Genomic DNA, 21,507 nt, shown 5'->3' on the forward strand with positions numbered 1-21,507 from the left:
TCGTGGGTTCATACACATTTCTGCCTTGTAAACTGGTGCAGGAAAGAGTGTAACATAACTTTATTTATTCAGCTGCAAACTGGCGTGTCCACAAGCTGAAAACTGTGTGTGTTACTACAGAACCAGTCTACAGTATCTTGTGCGGCTTGATTGAGGGAAAAACTGGCAGAATTGAAAATGCTTCTCCTTGTAAGAGCCAGTATTTTCACATTAAAATTGTTTTTTAGTAGAATTTTCAGTCTTTATGAAAGGTATCAGCATTGCCAGCAGGTTGAGGGAGGTGATCTGGCACTGCTGGGCACTGCTGGGGGGATATCTGGAGTACTGGGTACAATGTCCTCTATTGTCAGCAATTTGCCTAAAATGAGTGAAACTGAAGTTACACTCCTAATCTGAGGATATGTACAGTAGAACTGTTTCAAAATTAGCTCTTATTCTTGCAGTAAAGACAGACAGGTTAGAATTTTGTATGAGGCATAATCCAAACATAGGATTTTTTTTTTGCTAAGGGTTTCAGGACAGATCTTCTAGACGTGAATCTGAACTGAAACCATGACTCTGAACAGGTCTGGGCAAGTTTGGATTGTGATGTGATCTCCCAAGTGCAGGCATTTCTTTAAGCTTTCTCTTATGTTTGATATTTAATGTGGAAGCCACATGTTGCTTCTTTTTTTCTCTGCCACACAGCTACGTTAAGGCCTCCATGTCACCTGCATTTAACTATTGTAATGACCTTTGTCGGGTGTCCCAGCACGCCGAATCAGCAAGCTACAAGTAGTAGAAAATCATAGAATCATAGAATCTTCATGGTTGGAAAGGACCTTTGAGATCATCAAATCCAACCATACACACACAAAGAAAAAACCAACCCAAAAACCCACAAACAACCTACAATCTCTGCCACTAGAGCATGCCCTGAAGTGCCAAATCTAGACATTTCTTAAATACCTCTAGGGGTGGTGACTCAACCACCTCCCTGGGCAGGCTGCTCTTTCAGTAAAGTAATTCTTCCTAATATCTAACCTAAACCTCCCCTGCCGCAACTTCAGACCATTTCCTCTGGTCCTGTCATTATTCACCTGGGAGAAGAGACCAACACCCACCTCCCTACAACCTCCTTTCAGGTAGTTGTAGAGGGCAATGAGGTCTCCCCTCAGCCCCCTCTTCTCCAAGCTAAACGTGCCCAGCTCCCTCAGCCTCTCCTCATATGACTTGGTCTCCAGACCCCTCACCAGCCTGGTAGCTCTCCTCTGGACACGCTCCAGCACTTCCACGTCCCTCTTGTACAGAGGGGCCCAGAACTGAACGCAGCACTCGATGTGAGGCCTCACCAGTGCCGAGTACAGAGGCACGATCACTTCCCTGCTCCTGCTGGCCACGCTATTCCTGATACAAGCCAGAATGCTGTTGGCCTTCTTGGCTACCTGGGCACACTGCTGGCTCATATTCAGCTGGCCGGCCACCAGCACCCCCAGGTCCTTTTCTGCCGGGCAGCTTTCCAGCCACTCTTCCCCAAGCCTGTAGCGTTGCTTGGGATTGTTGTGACCGAAATACAGGACCCGGCACTTGACCTTATTAAACCTCATACAGTTGGCCTTGGCCCATTGATCCAGCCTGTCCAGGTCCCTCTGTAAAGCCTTCCTACCCTCAAGCAGATCAACTCTCCCACCTAGTTTGGTGTCATCTGCAAACTTACTGAGGGTGCGCTCAATGCCCTCATCCAGATCATTGATAAAGAAATTAAACAAAACTGGCCCCAAATCTGAGCCCTGAATGCTGCTGCTAGGATATAATCCAGCATAAGGAAGGGTAAATATGCAGCTGCACTTGTACTTTTAATTATGGAAATAAGAAACCAAAGGTCTACAGACAATACAATCCAGGTTGAGCTCTTACTTTATTTCCTCTGGTCTTTTGAAACCTTTGTGAAGAAAAATGAGCCTGAATAAGAATTCTCAATCTAAACCCCTTGGGAATGAGACTCATCCCTAATTTGAAATAGGCAGGTCATTAGGAGTTTCCCTACTTGCTAAGGAGGATTGTGTCATGTTATTTCCACATGTTTAGATGTAGATGCATATGCATCCTAATAATCAGCCTTCTTTCTGCTTGTCTCCTCCCTGTATGGCGTAGCGAGACCACAAAAGTGACTAAAGGCCACCCTTATCATATGGTTATTTGAAGCATGTTCTTTAGACATACGTGTACACATTTTGTTCCAATCAGCTCTTCTGAACTCTGATTTTCAAGTGCAGATGACAGTCAGTCAATATTTTGCTAATAATTCCGGAGAATTCCATGCACAGCTTCTGAAACCACAGTCTGTGTGCAGCAGCAGGTCACATAAACTGCTTTATTCAGTTTCCAAGGAAGTCAGCCGGTGCTTGGGATAGCACATAATTTTCAGTCAGTGGTATGGGCCATAAACTCTCCATCTTCTCTTCCTTGTTCCGTTTCCCAGTACCCTTGTACCGGAGTTTGAGAAAGGAGCTGCACAGAGGCCTAGCTCTCACCATATCTGCCTCTGGGATTTTTCAGAGCCTCCAAATGTTAGTCCAGTAGCACAGAGGAACCTTAGCAAAGGGCAGAATCCTTGGTCCAGATATGAGTCTCAATGCAAGAACGGCTTGCTTTATCAGAAGTGCTGAGTACCTCCAGTCTTCACACCAACCCACAAAAGCTATGGCTGCCTGGTGCCTAAGGAAGGGCCAGGATGTACTCAGACACCAATCTTCTGGCACCGAGGCCTCCGGATTTCAACACAACCCAACTCCTCAGCTGACGCTGACTGCTTATGAGTTTCACTCATGCTGTACTAAAATACTGTCACTGAATCCACCTAGTACTTTCTTCCTACAGGCCTTCAAAGAGATGCAATGGAGAGGTTAAGTACGCCATACATAGGCAAAAAGAGAAGGAAACCTTGATTCGCTCATTTTCTCTCTGACTTTCATTGGCTAGCTGGAGTAAAACACAGTGTTAAACCATTGTACAGCTTATAGTAAAGCACCCTGAGTTGTCTTTAAAGTTGATAAGGTAGCATGTATGATATTTATTACTGGAGACAAGAGAGACTAGTATCTGTTACATGTTTTGAGTGATTTGGCTATCATTTCAAACAAAGCATGCTTTTTTATTAAGCGCAGTTCAGTTCCTTGTTTTAAAACCATCAATACCTAGTATAAGGAGAGGGACACCAGATATTAACTTACTAGCGAGTGAAATCAGGACATTGCTGTAAAAAAAAATTAATTTTGTAGAACATGGCAAAGGAATCATCATTCAGAAACATGATTTTTAAAGGCCCACTAACACTCCCAGTAGAGGGTGCTCAGCTCCATCAGGAAGGTGCTTTTGAAAATCAATAGACATTATGAAACTCAGAGGGTGTTCAATGGCTTGCACTGATGACGTGTGAGAGTAAGGAAATACATTTTGTTAACGTGTAAGTGTGGGCAGCATCTATAGTTAATCTTCTAGATGTCTTGACATTGAATATGGCAGGTGCAAAAAACCTGGTAATTAACTTCAACTTAAACATAGCGGATTAACTGTTTTCAGCTTCAGCTACTGTTTAACCTGACTGATTTTGACTGAAACAGATTAAAGGCGGCTCACATAATCCTTTCCGCTGATGGAATTGGTGGGTGTTGTGATGTCTGTCCCAGCGTAGTGATGCCTTCAACCACAAAGGTTTATGAAGAGCGCATCTGCCCATGCCTCAAATGCTGAGATCAACACATCGTGTAACTTTATGGCCAGCTCTGCTTCTGGGCCTCTGCTATTCGATGACTTGAATACACTTTTTCCTGACTACTTATGGCAGTTTAAAGACATCACTGAATTTCTGGAAGTACAGTTACTCCCACCTAAATTCCAGTCTATGAGATCTGAATTTGTATTTGGAAATATTGTGTTCAATTCCTGCTTAAAAAATATACTACAACCATCAATGGCTGTTACACCTGCTATTCAGCGCTTACGCAGAACACTTGTCGTGTTCAATACAAGAACTGCCTGCAATATCTGTCTGTGCAGTCTTCAAAGCATGGAAGCAATTTAAGACAATGAATACCAGAATAATTATTATTAACTTTGTTTATATTTGATGCATCTTTAAGATTGGGAGTTGCTGGCTTTTAAACACTGGTCTTTAAATTTCACTCTTAATTGCTGGTGTGCGAATTTCAGTATAGAAATACAATTGATTATGTAGATTACATGGTATTTAAAAATAACCCTCCCTCATTTTGAGACATGCAATGTACTACATTTTGAAAAATTCATTTTTCAGAGAGGTGCACTTGAATGTGTGATTCTAAAACAATATAATCGGACCAAATAGCTTTATCAAAGACAGCAATTCAAAGCTTTTAGTGCAAATGCATCACAAATGCTTACACTTAGAAATTCTCTTTGTAGGATTGTGTTTACAGACTCTGCCACAATAGGTAAAAGAACGAAAATATCTTTGATGATTTAGCAGAGAAAAGGGTAGTACTGAAAAAGAGATGAGAAAGAATGGGATGCAAGACACTATTGAAAAATAATTGATACTGTTACAGGAAGAAAGGCTAAACTGAAGAAGAAAGACAGAGAGGGAATAATAACAAAATAAATTTGTTATTAGGTGTTCATATTTTACAATTAGATACATAAACGTTTGTACATCAGTAAAGTTTTGTCACATTCACACTACACATTGACCTAAAACCACATTTGAGTTTCTCAGCTTTCCTTCTTATTGCTTTCTCCTTAACAGACTTTTTGAAGATCTTAGATATGGAATCTCTTAGTGAGCCGTACATCAAGTAATTATACTTGTGGCAGAAGAGATGAAGGTGGAGGAATGCAAACCAGGTGTTGGTTATCACACCACAATCTGACAGGAAAAGAAAAGCAAAGGGACACCCTAATTTCCTCACACGGATCCTCAGGACATGTTGGAATGGTGAAGGAGAGGCATACATGCCAAGCGATGCACAAGGGGACCACACGGGCTACACTGCTTAACAATGATAGAGCCATATCACCAAAATGCTTGCCTTGCTCCATGTGTAACAGTGGGCATGAATTTTCCAGGAAAGACCTCAGGTTGTAACAGAAAAAAGTCTGGAAGTGGCCCAAGAAATCAGCCTGCACACATGAAAAGGAACGAACACCTCAGCACCTTGCAGACTTTTGGTAAAGATTGTATTTAGTTTTTACAACCATGGTGGTCTCTATCTGCTATACACAAGTCCCTTCAGTCCCCTTTCCCAAACAAACCACAGACATACTTGAGAGAACAGTAAGAGTTTAAGACAAGGACTTTAAAAATAGTAAGCGTTAAACTTCGGATGACCTGTGCAAATCTGTTCAGTCTTTTTTTTCTTCTCCTGGATTGTGAATAGCCTTTAATTAAAAAATAAAATTTGTTAATAATCTCAAAGCACAAGATGGATTTACTCTGGAGATAATTGCCATGAAATGAGAGTCCCTGTAAAACTCAGTTTTACTTTTTGCAGACTGTGGAAAGTGTGGAGTGGATGAAGTAGAGGTATGGACTACTACTAACCTCATGTGCTAAGCTAAAGAAATCAGGTTGGCTTCCACCTTTTCTTTCCAGTCTCCACCTTTTTTCTTTTGCTATAATTTCCACCCCATCCTCTCCATTTCCCTGCCCTCCTGCTACTTTTACTTACCTCCAATTTAACCTGGCCTTTATTTATTTTTCTATCCCTGCACACTCTTATTATTCCTCTGCAGAGAGCAGCAGGAGCTGAGATTTCTGTACCATTATTCCTCTTCAGCCTATTCCCAGACTCCTTTTTGTTATCACTACCTTTTTCTTTCTTCTTTTCTACACTTATGCCGCCTTTTCTTTGAGGGGGATGGAAGAAAGATGTAAAAAACCAGAAGCTGGTGAGAATTTATTTTCTTTGAATATGCCAGTTCTTTAAAAATTGAACAATTACACTACATGGGTCCAGATGAGCAAAAATCCGGCAGATTCATGCTTGTCAGGCCAGACTTGTGCAAAACTTGCCTGCCTTACAGTCTGCCACTCCCATGGCAACCTGCTGCCTGGATTGCCTTCAAGTCAGGAGTGACAGATGCTCCAGAGCCTACATCTCTTTAACCATCTACCAGGGCTGGAATCCTCAGGCCAACAGCTGGAATGCACCAGCATGGGTGTTTCCATTGATGAGAACTTAAAAATGTTTGGACATTTTTCCAAAGCTACCACAAAACCAATTTTGAGATACTGACTAACTCCATGAAGTTGAATTATTATGTTTTTAGTCCTCTGCACGCTGCAGGCTGTCTAGGGGCTAGCAGGAACAGTTGGGAAATGGCACTTTCCTCCTCCGTGTTCCAGTGCTCAGAGACCCAGTGATTTCTGATGGCCAGAAGCACCAAAACCAGCAAAAATATATGTAGTTACTCCCTGCAGTCTGGCACAAGCTTAGGAGCAGGGAGGGGATGGAGTATGCCCTGTGCAAAGGGAATCTTCTGAAGATGCTGGTGCTACAAGTTCAACAATCCTTCCAGGGCGTACAAACTAAGATTTCAAAGGAATATGCGGTTGCTAAATACAGACAGATATTTAGCATATTTGGCAAGTGTTTCAAGGGATGAGGAAGGCACCTTTGGTTCCAGTGCCTTTCCATAATTTCAAGTTCATGTTCCATGGAAAACTTGCAATGAGTTTATTTCTCCCAGATTACCATACCTTACTACATCAAAATAAACACTGAATTGAGATTGTGTTTTACATTTACTTATTGTTCATAGAACACATAACTTGGTCTGGTTCTCTCCAAGAGAAAAGAATCAGGCTTCCTGCTGAAAAAAAATGTTAGCGAGATGTTTAATATGATTGCAACTAACTGTTAACATTCAGGCAGCTGACGGAAGAAAAAATAGCATATAGTCCCACTGCAGAGATGTTACATTTGTAAGATAATCTCCAACACAGTGCTTGCAGCTCACATTTGTTCACATACTTCAGAGGAATGTGTCCTAACCATCCAAAGAAGTTTACAGTGTTGTGTTGAGTTGACACCAGTTGAGATCAGGTCAGCAAGCAAGAAATCCATCACGAAAACAGCTGTATAGCACTTGTATGTGCTGCGCAAGTGGCTGCTGCTTCCAGTTTGGTGATGAAATCATGATACATATTTTTCACAGAGAAGGATTCTGGCAGTCACACAAGAATGCTTTCATGGGCTTGTGAAATCTTGAGCAGATCTAAGCTTGAATCTTAAGTTTTAAAACTTCTTTCTTCTCATAGTCCGTAGTGCGTTTCACCTCTGGGTTTTCCAGGTAACCCTGGCAGAGTCTGCCCTTCTCTGCGAGATTAAATGGAATATATCAACCAAGAGTAGGTACGATTTCAAGTCTTTGGCATTGAATAACGGAAAGAGTAAAAGTTAGGTTTCAGAATACATGTATGAAAGTATCGATTAACATATTCACTATGATATATAGTAGTGTGTTTAAAATGCACCTTATGAGAACCCGAACTGTTTTTCAAAAATTTATTTGTCAATTTTTAAGTGTGAATGCGTATCCAGAGGCTCAACCTGATAGTCTTCAAGACTCTCAATTTTCACAGGATGTCTCTAACTAGTCACTTTTGAAAACGTTGTCTGTTGCTAATTAAGTCTGGCACGTTTCTGTCAGATAGGCAGGGAATGTTATTTGCCACATTAGAGGTGGGTCAGTTAAGACACGGAGAATTTGTGGCCCCTTTGCAAATCAACAGCAGGGCCAAATATAGAAATGAAAAATCCTAAATAAGATCAGAGAAGAGAGACTAAGGTCCTAAATAATGACTCTACTTACATAAGGATGAAATCAAAGCCATTCCAAATTTAACATGAGAGGGGGAAAAAAAAGCCTCTCAAAATATCAGTGTGACCATCAGACCATGGGCTTGATGTGTGGGGCACACCGTTTAAAGCCTTTCTGTCACTGGTACTGAGCATTATGTTGATGTCTGTCTCGTTGGGAGAATAACTTCTGTCCTGAACCCACCGAATTTTCCCAGGCAGATGTTCTCTAAATTGCTCTGCCTTGCAAAAAGGCAATTAATTCAAGTGAACCTGATTTTTCCAAAATCAGGCATTAAAATAAGCCTTACCCAGCTGTTTTTTGATACTAAGCTTTGTATTTACCAGGAATTACTGACTTTATTTCCCCTGTGGAAACTCAAACTTTACTGAAAAACAAACAGAAAGAATTTCCAGTGTTTTCCTGATTTTTTTCAACAAGCAGTGATACTGAGCATTTGTATTCCCTAATCCGAACCTGCGCTGACCCTATCTCAGGAGACGTTATTGTGGGAAGAAATACTGAGCTACATTGCCCCCAGTCAGTGTGCATTTTGTGCCACAGAGGGACAGGGTACTTGCCACCTGGCTGCTACTCCCTGAATGTCAGCTATGTCCCACATGCAGCCAGGTTCCCAGAGTAAATCCAAACCTCCTAATACTGTGGTAGTGTCTATCATTTGGGAACAGCTGGAGTACGATAGGACCTGATAATTTTCTCTTTTTTCCCCCAAAATTCAAAGGGGATGTTTGGGTTTCCTGAAGATCCACCTTTTTTTATCTACCACCTGTCCCACCAGTTAGTTACTGAAGCAGATAAGGCTTAAGAAAATACTGACCAAGCACGTTTTTGGTTTTTCCAAAAGTAGTTTAGACTGTATTCTACTTTTCACAACACAATAAAGTGAGCTGCAATCACATGCCACACTGGAGAACACAATTTATCTCTACACTTCCTCATTTTTAACTCTTTGTATCTTCAGGCTATTCAGTACCTATTTGTAAGTATATAGCATACGTGTGAGAAGGAGAAATAAGTGGAATGAAATTAATATTCCTGCTAGTTATGGAATTTCAGCACAGCAGGACTCCACTGCAAGCAAGTACACAGCAGTGGCATGTATTCCTACCGGCTGTGAACACCTTCTGTACAACTCACAGACCGTACCAAACCAGCAGAAGGGATTTTTTTTTGATTTCTGATACATTCAATATTGCTTCCACGTCATAAGCATTCAACTGATGTCCCACTGAAAAGTTCCGTGCTTCCATTGAGCAGGAGTTTGCCACATGCACGTTGTTCCCTTCTGTACCTGGATGGGGGTGGCTGGGCCATTGAGGAAGAGACCAACACAGAATTCTTGAAGCCCATGAGACACCGCCACACCATTTCCAACTGGGCAGTGCACCCAGGAGCTAGTACAACATGTGAGCTTCCTACTAATACAAGGCTTCAAAGTGAGATACACCTTCAGAAAGCGAGGCTACTAAGCAGAATTACTGTAAGTGTTTTCACAGCTTTTTTAAAGTTTTATCATGACATCCTTTTCTACTCAGCTGATTCCTTCAAGTTCAGGTGATAGCAAGGATCTAGTGCCACTCCAGCCTTGAGACAGAAAGATACTGACCGGACAGTAAAAAGCTATCAGCCTCAGCAAACCTACAGATACTATGGTTCACTGACTATCTAAATTGCATTCATACAGCTCTCGTCATAAGAAATATGCTGGGCAAGTTCACGGGCAGGTTAACCTGCCATTGATTTATAACCTTCCTAATTTTGTTTTGGTTTGTTTTGCATGTAACAGTTTCTAGAAAAGGGTCTGGTTTTATTTTTAAAGCAGTTCTGAAGTGAGCTAGATATCAGTGAAAGCTGTCAGATACCCAGTAATGGGATTCTCTCTTTTCCTTGTTTGTTTTGTAGTTTGGGGTTTGTTTTTGTTTTTGTTTTTTTTTAACAGAATGGGAAAAAAATAAGTTCTCCAATAAATCCTCATTTGGTGTTTCTAAATGCTGGTCAGGACAAGCCTCCTCCATGAGTTTAAATTCCTGTAGTCCATTCAACCTTCTGCCTGTTGGCTGCAGCTACCAACAAAGGCTTATTTAATGAGTGCCAACTGTGACAGTACATTTTGCAATGCTGAAGGACCAAAGGGCGCACAACTTGCTCTGAGAAAAATGCCTCGTCTCAATAGGGGAGAGTGTGAAGTGAAGAAAAAAAAAAACTGCAACAAAAACCCAGCCCGTATTGAGGAACTTCTGCCTGATAAAGACTGAGAAAAATTTTAAACCTCATTAGAAAAATAAAGTTTGCCTATATCTCTTGTTTCATACACTGTGCAGGCAATGAACACATATGCTGTCACATTCATATTTTACGGGCTCTTTTTTTCCCCCAAACCTTCGTACCTCAGATTTGAACTTTAAACTTGTGACAGTGTTATGTTCATTAGAATAAGAATCGCTTGCTATTTCCATTGCAAAGCTCCCCCCCAGAGGTTATCTTAGCTGTTTTATAAATCATATCAGGAGGAAAGCTGGCATAAAGGTTGACAGCTCACTCTAGATAATCATTTCCCCTTCTCTTAAGTGACTTTAAGGAGAAAGGAGCGTGTAGCTTGCCAGTTCAGTTTTTAGTGGTCAAGCATCCACATCTAACCACCACCAACACACTGACTAAATTAGCTTTTAAGCATTTTACTGAAATGCAGGAAAATCACAGTCCTGCTCAGAAGGAGAAAGAACCTCAAACGTTCATCAGCTATCAAGCTGTATTTTCTCCGTCCTCCCAGGGCAGAGCTCATTACACAGAATGGCATGAACTCCAAAGCCCTTTGACATAGGCTGGCACTTCAAGGGAGGCTGGGGGTTCGACTACTGTTGATTTATCAGCTTCCTCAAGAGTCGGGCTGATTAGACTAATGGCTTATATGGGGTATGATTTCAGGAGAAAAGTCCTGTATCATGGGGGCAGACAAATGAAGCAAGTTAGGAAACAGAAGTTAAAACTCAGGGCAACAGCCTATTAAGTAGAAACTTAAAGGGAATAAACAGGCACCAAAAGAATCCCAGGTTTAGGAGAAAAGTTCACCCTGCATATTATACTTTTTCTACACACATTAATAAAAGTAAATCCTGTTCAGAGAGACTGAAGCAGTCTGGAAATGGTGTCAAATTTTCCCAGGCTGAGTAAGAAGGCAAAACAAAAAAACCCAAACAAACAAACAAACAAACAAAAAAAAAGAGAACTATTTCTATTTCTATTCTATCTATTTAAACTGTCCCTTTAACACTGCACTTCACCATGACCTGATTACAGGCTTTTTGCAATCAATAGGAATCTTCTATTATTTCTATTGGACTTTGGAGCCTGTGTGGTTAGAAAAGAAGGGTTCGCTGTAACAGGTAAAGTGGGGGGGTCACAGGCAGCAGATGGAAAGCCTTTCTTGGAAGTTGGTAGTGATAATAGGAAATATTAAGGAAGAAAAAAACCCTGAGAACATTAACTTGAAATGTAAGTATGATTCATCTGCTAATCACTGCATCTATCCCTGAAACTGTTGTCTCTTATTTAAATAAGCACAATAAGACTGTCCTTTATAAAACAGATAATCCTGAAAGTGTGTATCAGTAACTAAGATATAGGGAGCTTATTTTCTCACTGTCTCATAATGCAGAATCAGAAGACAAATTCAATTCAATGCCATTAGGAAGACTAGAAACCAACCCTGAAAAAAGAATACCTTTTTACCCAGCGTATAATTGGACTTTGAAATTAATTTCTCTTGGAAGCCAAGAACTTGACAAGATACAAGAAGGGACTGGATATTCATGCAGACAATGAAAATTACATATAGAATCATTAATTTTCAGGAACAAACATTTGGAAAAGATGTTAAATTTTATATTCAGATATTTACCAACTGTAAACTGACCAGCCCAAGCTGACAAAGACAATAAGCAGTTCAATTTGGTTAGCTGCAAATAAATAGTTAACTAGAGTGGTGTGGAAATAAAGGAACTTCAGAAAGTAGAACAGAATCTGAACGTTAGGCAATAACTTGAACGAAATACTGCCAGTTAAAGAGATATTACATAAAGCACTACACATTGCAGATATTACTAATTCTCAGTCTTTCTGTAATTTTATTAAGTTGATCTTAGCTTGTACAACACCTCCAGGAATCAGATGAACCTTATACCTAGTACACCCTGATAGTTTCAGAGCTTGGCAGCCTATTTACATTGCTGGAGGAGATTATATATAAGCATTATACAGTTATTTACACATGTAAATCTCAAAAAGACAAAGGATTACACAAGACACCACCCAGTAAAGTGGGTCAGAGTTGAAGGCACATTTGCAGATAGGTGGGAGGACGCTGAACAGCTTCCGCTACCAGCTCCTTGCTATGTGGTGCTGGGTCTTTATTTTCCAGGGCTGTCGGGCTGCCTCAAGTCCACATGAAGAAGATGTTTTAAAACGCACACATCCCTAGTCTGGTGCAAAAACACTCAGTAATGTTTAGCTGATTTTTTGACATGAGGAGTTTTCATAAGCAGTAGCAGAGCTGGGCGGGCACTTGCTGTTAAGCAGGAATCACGCCTAGCTCTCACCTGTCACCGAGTTCAATGCCGAGAAACAGAACTAGGAGGCAAATACAAAATCAATATTGTGTTTGCTCTCAAGGAAGCAAGGAGGTGAGGAAATTCTGAACCAAAGCCTCTGCGTTGTGTCTTTGACCTAGCTTGTTTTCAGTGTTGTGACACGCATTGCACTAACTGGCAAACTACACAAAATTGTCACTTCATGCCCATTGAATGCAAATTCTTGGAAATGAAACATCGGAACTATTAAAAAAGAGGCAATGATTTGAGACAAGAAGGACCATATCTAATTTCTACTGAAACTACCTTAAGAAGGTAAGTAGTTAGAACTGGCCTCATTTTTTGTGTGGCCATTAACTTCTTTAACGAGAATGTGCTGGAACAAAGGCACAGCTATTCCAGAGCCTGGCCGAGCGTTGTTATTGCAGTTAAGACCGAAGCGTGCTTTTAACTTTGCAGCTTGTGATGAAAGAAAGTTGTTGCATCAGTGGGAGTTCCTGACAATACTGTCTTAGATTCCCAGAGATGAACTTGCCTTGGGTAATCTCGCAGAAAGCAGCGCAACGTGGCTGGATGCCGAGGTCAGTGACAAGCTTAGGACACAAAATAAGAATCACTTGGGCCCATTGTCCCCAGGAGCACAAGGAACATGAAGCACCTTTCAAGAAGACAGCAGTATTCTTCTCCCACTGGGAAACAAGCTTCTCCTTGTTTTGCTGCTTGTTTTTAGCTTTGGTCAGAGATATGGAAAGGCGAGGGTGGTGCTCGCGCCTCCACTGCACTTCCTTGGCAGTTTCTAAGGACAGAGCTTCATTTCACCATGTATGCTTTCTGAGGAAGACAAAGATCGTTCATGGGTGTTAGTAATTGTTTGGGATGAGAAATGCCTGGGAAACAGCCATATGTGTGGTGTCTATTTCGACGAGAATCAAATATCAATACATCTCAAAGGCCATTTATATTTTGCTTTCCATTGGGACACTGGAGAGAATCTTATTCTTGTAAAGATGTAGTTTATGCAAAATTGATAACAAAGCCTGATACTCCAGTTACATCTCTGCTTCCTAAAAGCATGGGACTGTGGTATGGGATGAAAATATTGCCTTGTTTACTCCAGATTCGCCTTAAACCCCGACCACAGATTTTACACGGCCTTTTTGCATTTGCTATTATAGATGCTGAGCCATTAGCATGCCTTCCTCTTGCCCTAACCCAAAATTATTAAATTAAATGTTTATGATTATGGCTGTATTTCATTGTTTCTTGAATGTGGACAGTTCAATACAATTTCTAACCTGCACATGCTTGCTGCCTGGGGGCTGTGAGTCATGTTTGTTTGAAAAGAGGCAGCACTCCCAGACTGTCACTCACCTGGGTTATTAGAAACAGAGCACTTTAAGAATTACTCTGCCACCTCCTCGCCTCTAAATATAGCTAGCATGCGTGGGTCTTAAGCGATTTAGCTAGTCTGAGAAAAGGTCTCATTCCAAATAATCAATTAAAAATCCATCATTTTAAGAACTCTGCGGGCCTCAGGCCAAATGCATCTTGGATGTAATACCTTTGACTGTTTAATGCTGATATTAATTATTTGTATTACAGCTCCAGATCCCAACTCAGAATGAGATTTCTTTGCCCTAGCAAGTAACAAGACCTGTTCCAAAGAGCGAACTATTTAAGCAGGAATGATGGACAAAGAGCAGCAGCAGAAAATCATCGTTATTCCCTGCTTCACGGATGGGAAACTGAAAGACAGATTCAATGACCTGTCGAGGGTCACATAGCAAAAAAAGTAATTCATAAATCCCAGCACAAGGTCTTAAGCCATGAGATTTCCTCTCATTCTTTAATCAATAATAAAACACCACAGATGTCTAAGAATCTAATATCTACAAAATTGCTCCAAGGTCTATAGGCGCGATACAATTAATTTCCATTAAGAGCAATGTGATGTGAGGGCACTCTGTACTGACCAGAAAAGTAGGCCTTGCAGAATTTGCAGGGTTTTAATATTCTTTTAATAGAGAATATAAAAATCAGGGACAGTCTAATTAAAATAAAAATGAGGGGAAATGGTTGCCAAACCTTTGACCCACACTAAAACCAAAGTAACTGATTCAGGAAGCAAACCAATTTTTTTTTAAAAAAAGCCCCACCTCTAGAAAAAGCAAAGTCTGTAGGTGAAAGTATTTGTAACGGATTTTCCTTTTTTAAATGAGAACGTTGTTCCTCAGTGTTATGTGTTCTGTTGGCTCGGGCTTTGGGGCCGTACTTGGCCACATTTTTTAACTCCATCCTCCCCCATCAGCACAAAGCACTGCCAAGAGAAACTCTCACAGATTCACCTGCCTGAAGGACTTGGATTTCAGGAAAAGCACCAAGTATCAAAGAACTTGCAATATGATCACAAGAATCAACAACGCTGAATTGCGTAAATCAATACCTGCAGGTTGTAAGGAAGAAGTTAAGCACTGTGGGAAAAGTTTAACTCCCCCAGCCGCCATAAGGCCAACACAGGGAGCTTCCATAAATACCTGAGCTCCTTCTACCCAAACAGCTCTGCAGACTCTTTCAGGTATTTCCACAAATGTAACAGGAATCATCACTAGGTTGTGCAACGCATAATCAGGCCTTAGCATGCATGAAGTATAACCTTTGAATCTTCCCGCCACCCTCTGGTTTTGCTTGTTAAACTGGCAGTAAAAGTAAAAAAAAAAAATTACTGCTGTTCCAACGTTAAGTCTGAATCTTGCAATGAGTTATGGTCATGTCTAAATCTGTGTACAATATACACATTATTGACATTATTGCAATTGCATGGTTAAGCATATATATCCACTTTCAGGTGTTGTGACAGGTCTGACTTTTATTTTATGCTTCTAAAGCATGTAGCTAAACTGGAACATGTAGCTACTGCTCCACTTAAAATATCACATAACAGTACTCACATTATTTTTAATAAAGCATGTTACATTTAGAGCATTGATGCCGCAACGAAAGTGGAGAAATTAAAGCACATTTCATTATAACCTGTCCTAATCCTCCAGCATTGCCGATACATAAATCAAACTGAAAAAAGACTCTAAGAAAACCCCCTGGCTAGTACATTTTAACCACCACTTATTTTGCAGAAAGACATTACAATACTATTTTCCTTCCTTACAGTGTTATACAATGAACTTTGATTCTCTAAGGAATTTACATAGGGAGCCGACCAGCATCCTTTGTTAAAACTATTGCACAAAAGTGCAGAAGTGAAAAACTAAGTTTGCTGCTTTATAAGAGATGTCGAGATTCCTGGCTGGCATGGACTTACTAGATGGGAACTTTGTCCCATCAGTGTTTCTTCTGATAAGTTATCTCTAGCTGTTGTAGGGTAAAGTTCTTAGGAAATATATGCCATTGCTATCACTCTCGGCACTTGTGAGAGTTAAGCTGCAGATAGGCCCTACTCATTCAACATCCTCTCTCTGAATCTTCTTTATCACCAGGAAAATTCAGGTTTAAAGGAGGTGCCACTACTTGTGACTGGGCTTATTTTTCAAAAGCATAAAAATAATTGAAATCCTTGTGAGTCACATAAGCTGAGTGTGAGCCATATCCCACAAGTCAGAAAAAAAAAAATCTGTTGGCTTCAATAGGATTTGAATCAGGTCTATTCCAGCAGAAGAAGCCAGTCAACTACTCTTATTTCTCCAAGAATGGTAGTCAAAGGACTTGACTTCGAGTTACTATGAGCCCATTAAGCAACAATTATCTTTCATGTGTTTCTAAACATACCATAAAAGTTCATGAAACTTTCTAGGTGGCTTGTTTGTTCAATAAAATTTAGTGAAGGAAGGAAACTTACACTGATGCTTATGGAATTAATGGAATGTCCACAGAGTTTAACAGGACTTCCGGAGGCCAGTAGCAGAAAGACCATGTTCAGGCAAATCAGGCCTCTGTAGTTTGCCCTTGACTTCCCTTATGTAGCATTAATATCAATATATCTGCCTTGTCATGGGTAAAGTGGAGGGAATACTGAGTGGTAAGGAAAAGTGGTAAGAGTCCCTGAACTGGCTTCAAAAGTAGAGTGGGCACAATTTCAGAGAGGCTTTTTAGTCCCTTAAAATCAAACAGTGCACCTGAAAATTGAGGATTAAATGACTGAAGTAACTTCATGAAAGATTTAAAGAAAACACAAATTAAGAGTAATGGTGAACATATACACGATTTAAATATTTGGGGCTGGAATCTACCCTTTGGTTATACGGTTATGCAGGGCAGATAAAAGGGTCCATTCATGCTGCTGAAGAGCCGTTAGCTTTGACTGCTGTAGACTTGAGAAGGCAATGAAGTGACTGAGTGTGTCACGCAGTGCAGTACTAACAGCTGAGAGAAATGAAAGAAGGATGGGAAAAGACTACACCCCCAAACTAGGGAGCGTCACTTAACTCTGTTACAAGTTAATTATGCACCTGCTACAAAGTTAAGGGGCAAATCCTGCAGTCTTTCCTAGGAACAGCCAGTTTCAGTGTAAGGGAGGACAGAACTTGGCTTCCATCCTAGAGTAAGCATAACATCTCAAGGTTCCCCTTCAAAAGGCTGCCCATCAATAAGGATGGATTAAGTGTTATAACAGATGCTTGTGATAAAAAACACTCTGTGAACAGCTGGGTGTGGTACTCAGCAACAGGTTTCAACAGCGCTACCGAGGCGAGACAGCTGTTGATTTTTAGGTCACCAAAGTCCAGACGACATGGAGCTAGAAGGCCCATGTGTGATTCATGGACTTGAACTTCATTGACTACAGAGTTTTCTGGAAAGGGTTATTTAACATTTACTGAACACAAGGTCTAAAGTAGTTTGTCTTTTCATTGACTTTGGTAGACTTCATATCACAATCTGAAAGATCAAAAGCTAATGCACACAGAGACATTTACGAAGCGCACAAGGTAGAAGTGGAGCATCAAATCTTCATCCCTGTTATCATAATGTCAGTATGGCTAGTGACCAAAAGTCATCATCTGACAATTAATTGTTCAGTTGGCTGTTGAAACAAGTTTAGGATCTCAGTTCACTTCCCAGCAAATGACAGTATGTGACTGTCACAGCAACATTTTTGTCAGGCTTCAGAGGAGGATCTGAGAACTCAGTTGTTGTCATTCACTGGTTATTCTCTTCCTTGTTCTTGTAGTTCATTCAGGTCATTGTTGAGGTGGGTATAACAAGCTTTTCTACTCCTGTCCTTGCAATAAGGAGTGGGGAAGCAACATACTAAGTATTATCTGCCCTTTTAGGAAGATGATTGTCATTTGCCTGCCCAGCCTCAGATTTAGGTATCTGATTAATCAGGTAACTCTCTACTCAGTACAAACATTACAAATTGAACTTGGCCCATATGGACCATATTATTATTATTATTATTATTATTATTATTATTATTATTATTATTATTGAATCAACTTTAATCCATTTGTATCTCATGAACTACTGCTTAACTGGCCTCAGTGTGACTGTATGTACAGTGCTCCATACTGTGCACAGCTGAGCAAGACCATTATTCCTCATGATCCCTTGCTCAGTCTGAACAGTACAGCACAAAACATAAAAATATATACACACATAAAGTCCTTTAAAAGGGTTAGAGAAGGCTTTGAAAATTTCTGTTGGAGATCTGTTTGCTAGATGATTTCTCTGAGCTCAAATGGGCTATAAAGTTTCAGGAAAAAAATATGTAAAAGGCATGAAATATGACTGCCATCAAATAACTTTTTGACAATTCCTGTCAGTAAGATCATCTGATGAAACAGAAACAAATTAATTTCTTTGACAAGGTAGTAAATGATTGGATCTGCACACATATGACTATTTTTTGTTACTAAAAGGACCATTTTCAAGCATATTCCCCAAAACAGTGAGCACACAGACATACAGAATCTTGAGGCACTGATACTAAATACATCACAAAATAAACAACCTTTTTAAAAGAAGCAGTGAGGATGAAATGAAAACCCTCCAAAGCAAATGAACTAATTCTGAAATCAGGATGCTTTAGTACCTGGGTCTCTACCGCAATGCAGTGCCCAAACATATATCCACCCAAACATGGTTTATGTGATAGCAGTCATGCAATCTCACTAGAAGTAGTGAAGAAACATTACTACAATTTTCCCTTCTCTTAACATACATCTTGTCCTTTTTCTGACTGCATTCTAACCCAGGATTTTGGGAAGGCAAATTACATTTAAAGGACGTCTCCCAATAGCATTAGGAACATGGGTCTCTACAATTCATTTCACTTTTTGTGTTCCACTCTCCCTCACAATATATAAATTCTCCGTTTGTAGCTTCTTGTAACTCCTTTACCTCACTAGAGCTAGAAGTCTAGGTCATGATCTGCATTCTGTGGGACACTTTTGCCATGGCAGTATGACATGGACAAGGAGGAGGATGTGTGTCAGGTACCTTCACTTTGTTTTGTTCTTAGGATACAGTCAATCACATTTCTCCAACTCTCTTCAACATGTAATCCCACCAAAATGCCTTACTCAGCTTCACAAGAAAGTAATTTTTCTTGTGCAAAGACAGGTCACAATGCCATTAGAAGCCAATATTGCCTTTTGCAAACATGTATCTGTGTAGAAATTAGGATGGGGTGAAGAGCATCAAGAGCTCAGTTCCCAATACTCTTGGCGTAGCTACCAGGCTGGGAAGCCAATCTTCCACGGAAAGGGGCAAAATCCTGCTGTCCTCAAAGTGGGAAGGAAGCTGATTATTTTTCTTTTAGGAACACTTTCTCATCCTCTCTTGCCACAGAGCTCCTACAGTCATTTTATACATATACATATCTTCATGATTCACTACAGCTACTGTCAAGGGCATATTTTTCCCTCAGCTTCAATATACCCAAATAGATAGTAAAATGCCTTAGCCAGTAGGAGAGTGACTCATTCCTGCTGAAAGAAGGCAAGGTTATTGCTTTGCAATCCTTCCCGTGTAAGGAGGCACATACGATTTTTTATGGCTCAGAAAAACAGCAGGAAGAAACCTGGTTTTGCTCCATGAGGAAGTGACCTGCCCTAGATCTGTACCCTCTCACAATGTGACAACTTCTTTCCCGCTCTGAATTCAACGCTCTTGGTCAGAGTGCTGGAGATGGGAGGAGGAAAGAGGTGAATTCAAGGTCTTTCCCTGCCGCATGGCAGAAAGAGGCTCTGTTCCTCCTGGCTACCTCCACCCCAGGCAAGGCCTGTGGATAGCTGCTCTGCAGAAGGGCATAAGGGAGTATTTCAGAGCTCCCATGTGCACATGGGTAAGAAAACCTTGCCCTAAATGTGAAAAGACAGACTACAGCGGGGAAAAAACAACCCAACAAAAACTCACACAGCTAAGAGAACTATGTTATTGAGGACGCTGTTTGTCATCTGCTGTAGAATAGAACATGCATTTTGAAACAGGCTGGTGCTTCCATTTCATTCACTTCTTCTCTTTCCTATTCCACAAGTGTCATTGAAAGTAAGCCGTGAAGTCACCCTCTTCATGAATTTCTCAAACTGAAATGCTCCCCTGAGGATTGTTATCCTGCTGCTATGTGATCTACTCTGGAAGCCTGCACGTACCAAATTAAAGAGAACTCTATGAATCAAAGCTGTGAGACTTGATACTGAGGTATATAATGAGCACAAGAGCACGTAAGGCCCAGTTTTGCTCCCACAAAAATGAGTAGCAAGAGTCTGATTCTGATTTTGCTTATCCAGCTATAAATCAAGAGCAACTTCACTGAAGCCCATATCAGTAAAAAGTGAGCAAGCAGTCTTTCAGCCACTAAATTCCCAACATATCACGCCCTGTATTTAGTACAAAACACTGTCCCAGCTTGACTTTGACTGCAGGGTCATCCTGGGAGAAGATGCTGAGGAAATGTTCAAACTGTGTCTTAAGAGAAAAGTGGTTATGATACGGCAGAGGAGTGGGTTAGCAGAGCCTTCTGAGCCCCCACCAACTGCCCATCTGCAGAAAAAAAGAAGCAGGGATCCTTCTTGGAGACCAGCCTAAGCAAGACTACTTCTCTCCCTCTGCTATATTGCCAGATCCTCCCGAGTCCAGAGCTGGAGGCAGGATTTGATGACCAGATAGCTATTAAGAGATTCTATAAAATTTTATGCGTTTATGAGCCCTCTTTATTCAAGCTAAATAGACAGCGCAGCTGAATATCCCTTTGTACGGTGAGGCTTAAAACAACATAGAACATCAAGCTAAGCCACAATGTGTTATATCAACCAAAAGATTTTCACCAGGACTGGTTAGAACTGCAACGGCGGGGAAATTATTTAGTTGCAACAGAGTGTAACAGAGAAACACTGGTTATCATGGCCTGGGGGGGAAAAAGAAATGGTATTTTTGTTCAGGCATAGTACTCATCAGAATGGCAAGGCTGAAGCTATGTCAAAGAAAATTGCCCATTTCTACCCGAGGAATGTATGATTTTGTGATGTTCTTTGTAAATGGGATCACACCAAAGAACATCATCACTACTGGAGAGAATAATTGCATCCCTATCTTATCACCTCTTTATCTTTTTAATGAGAATTGCCTGGCAATGCACCACACACTGTGTCACAAGCCTTCCCAAAGAGTATTTGTGTTTGGGTAGTGACTGAATATGCATTTGTAGCCTATTTTTACTGGGCGTTATATGGACCACTAAATGAAAAATGGTCCCTGTCCCAATGAACTTTTAAATCACTTACACAACTCCTTTTTTTACAAGCTATAAGACAGAGCAAGATGCAGACGCTTGTCTTGCTGCTGTGGTTTGTTTGTTTTTATTTCCCATCCCAGGGCTTTAGGGAGTGTGTCTCTGCTAAGTATTTCTGCAGCTGTTCAGAGGCAATCTTACTGCACAATACAGTATCTGAATAATTGTCTCAGGTGACTATTAAAGTCTACTGCTGCACCATAAAACCACGAGGAGTAATCTTGCACCGCAGCAGAAAATACCCAACAGCCAACCCTGCAGAGTGTCGCTCCTGTTAGCCGAGAGTTACCGCAACCAAGTGAAGATTCAGGAAGACAGAAACAGCACAGGGAAGGCTCT

This window comes from Larus michahellis, chromosome 1 (assembly GCF_964199755.1).
Source record: "Larus michahellis chromosome 1, bLarMic1.1, whole genome shotgun sequence".
Taxonomy (NCBI): Eukaryota; Metazoa; Chordata; class Aves; order Charadriiformes; family Laridae; genus Larus; species Larus michahellis.